Genomic DNA, 3,212 nt, shown 5'->3' on the forward strand with positions numbered 1-3,212 from the left:
CCTCTTAATGTTTTGGTTTTGATACAATTTGTAAAATTTTGAATCAAAAAATAAACTAGTAGCTCACCATTGTTGATGTCAATAATTACACAATTCTCATGGTGCTGAACCCATAAAATCAGTCGCACCCAAGGGCCAGCAGAGGGCGACAAAACTCCCAAAAACACAAGTAACAAGTGCATATGACCCTGTGCTGTCGTTTTAATCTGTTTGAGCGGGGCATGTGCGTTAATTGCTTCAAATATTTTAACGTGATTAATTTTAAAAAATTAATTACCGCCCGTTAACGCGACAATTTTGACAGCCCTAATCATAATTTGACTTCTTTGACCAAAAATAACAGTTAAAAGAATTGAATGGTTTTCTTGTGTTTACAAGTTTTCAAAAAGTACATTTCTCTATTATATAATGAATGATTTAGTAGAAATTAGTGTTGCTAGCGTGTCGAATATACAGCAAACTAATGTAAATATACTGATGTACAGACCTTTGATGTCCCAAAATACCCTCACATAAAAACACTCAGCTCCCTTATGTGTAATCGGCGTTGTCGGGAACGATCCGTGAATCAGCACTCATCTGTTTTCCCACTTGAAAAACTCATTAATGGCAACTGCAGAGCGTCTGAGTTTTCCTCCATCTTTATTTGGGTCACTTAAAGACACACTCTCTATTGTGTCTGACCCATCCTTCAAATATCTGCTTTTCCCACTTGCCAAATACCACAGATACCAGTTGTGCTTTTTCAATCTGGAGTGAGCAATCAATAGAGTGAATAACAGGGGGAATTGGGCAATGGGAAGATTCATTCCTAGTAATAATAAAAAAAAAGGGGGCAATAACAACTTATGTCGATAAATGTGAGTGTACAAAAGGTTCTTTACTGTGTCATTTGGCCACAGTAGCAAAACAGGCTGTTAAATCAGATAGTGTTAAATGTGTGGGTGTAAAGCAGACGTTATAAATCAATGGCGACTTTACAGACAGGGAAAAGCTATTGCATAGCCATTTGTTTAGTCAGAGGAAATACTCTTTGAAATAAAATGAGGTTAACAAAAAAAACAAAAAAAAACAAAACCAAACCAGTAAGCACTTGTATCAGTGTTTACAAACCTAATAATGGTCAGTTTTGATGAAAAATACTGCAGAAGGTGCAAAAATGAATGCCATCTGTTCTATGACGTCGCTTGACTTTCAACTGTTGGAATTTTAAAACAACTCCACGTGAAAATAAGGTAGCTGTGGATGAGCTTGCTAGTCACTTGAGCCTCACTTAGTTTGGCAATTCTGACTGGGTCTTGTTTTCAAAGAGTTCTACATGCACTGGCATTGGCAGTGATAAATGAACCGCGATCTTAGTACCAATTGTATTGCACGACCATGAAGACTGTCCTTGAATTACTCTGCTCTTTTCAATTACTTGCATAGTGTGGCCGGTTAGCTCAGTTGGTTAGAGCGTGGTGCTAATAACGCCAAGGTCGCGGGTTCGATCCCCGTACGGGCCATAGTTTTTGAAAATATCTTCAGTGTGGCGTTGATAAATGTTATCTTAACACACAAAACAAATACTTGACCGTAGTTGAGTGATAACAAAGCAGGTTGCATGGCCACTTGTGTAATATGCAGTTTTACTCCTCTCTATCCTTGACTCTTTACTTTCTTGTATTGCTTTATATTCTGGCTACAAAAACCAGGGACGCTTCATCTATGTCCACAGCACTCAGAGATGATCAAAAAATTAAAAAACAACAACAACAACAACAAAAACATCAGTTTGAAACACATCAAACCTTTACTTGATCACTGCATTGTCTGTTATGTTCGATACGCACGCACACACAATAATTTTAATGGCCTGGTTAGTGGGGTCTCCAAGCGAAATCCTACTTTGTCCACTGGCTTCATGGGGACTACAGTGGAGATCCTTAGCAATTTGATGAAAATTGTACATCTTCAATCAATTTTGAGGTTGTGTATAGACAACTGCATCTTAAAGTAGACCACCATGCAAGTCTTGCTACTTCTATTCTGTTTCGTATTCCCCCTTGATATTTCTGCTGAAGAGCGAAACCTTTAGTTGCTCGTGTCACGTTTCGCACTAAAATTTTTTTTTTTTGTCAGGGAAAGAAAAACACTCCTTCAGCATGTTATTATGGCAGTTTCAACGTGATACATCCCCAAAAATGAATCCCATGTCTAAAACGGATAGACACGCATATGTTTTTTGGATTGAGCGGGATAGAAAAACACGAGTGGAGCTAATTTATGTAGTGCAAGGCTCAAATTATTTTTCTAGCTCTGTTACTTGAGGAAAGCATCCATTTTATTAATATGATGCTTGCTGTCAGACATAACATTTTCATTTAGTCAATGTTGTGTGATTTGAAATAAAACAGCAGTAGGTTTGAACAATGTGTCTAATTTCGTTCGACCTCAGATATTTTTGTTACTTTTAGGCAATTATTGTCCTTCTCATTCTCAGCCTGAGACTTTATCCTTTTATAACTGTACCAACAATAGGACCGGGTGAAACTACAGAATTCTTGCATTAAAATGGATGTGACATCTATCACTGTCAATGGCAGGAAATTATTAAAACAAGGTAGTTGACTAGCATGCCGTAATTGGAACTGAACGTTTGGATTCTGGTTGACAGGCCTTCTTATTGTGGGGACCGAAAGAGTTAAACAAGAAGAAAAGAAGAAAACAAAAAAACTTCACTTTGGTTTAAGTGGATTGCAAAAGAGTTATCAAATAAGTGAATAAAAAAGTGAAAAATAAATAAATAAAAATGGAGCCTACCTTCAGGTAAAACACTACTGCTTTTGTCAACAAGCACAGCCAAACTCAACCAAAAACGAAAGCTCCTTTGGGCTGCTTCTAGACCACATAAATGAATATAAAAATGAAAGCTGAGAGGGAGAGGGTAAACCTTGGTTCACTACATTTCTTACAGTTTAATTATCATTAACAGTACAAAACATACAGGAGGATATTTCTCTCAAAGCAGCTTCCTCCTAAATTTCGAGAAATTCACAAAGATTGATGTTATGCTAACTCTGATGCAGGTCGGACTTTCAGTAGCAAAATTAGTGGTTTGTTCCCCACCTTCACAACACTGATGTCTTTTTACGCTGACTTGGCCATTTTACAGTGCCTGCTGCTGGCGGGAAAAAAACTTCTAATATCCCTTGTGGGGGCAGAGGAGGCGG

The 3,212-nt window shown here is 37.7% G+C and overlaps 1 non-coding gene across 1 annotated transcript; it reads left to right on the forward strand.

Moving 5' to 3' along the window:
- Positions 1-1,431: 1,431 nt before the first annotated feature.
- Positions 1,432-1,505, forward strand: trnai-aau (transfer RNA isoleucine (anticodon AAU)). Its single transcript has one exon. It is a non-coding gene; the product is annotated as a tRNA-Ile (tRNA).
- Positions 1,506-3,212: the final 1,707 nt, after the last annotated feature.

The sequence above is a fragment of the Corythoichthys intestinalis genome, chromosome 7 (genome assembly GCF_030265065.1).
Source record: "Corythoichthys intestinalis isolate RoL2023-P3 chromosome 7, ASM3026506v1, whole genome shotgun sequence".
Classification (NCBI taxonomy): domain Eukaryota; kingdom Metazoa; phylum Chordata; class Actinopteri; order Syngnathiformes; family Syngnathidae; genus Corythoichthys; species Corythoichthys intestinalis.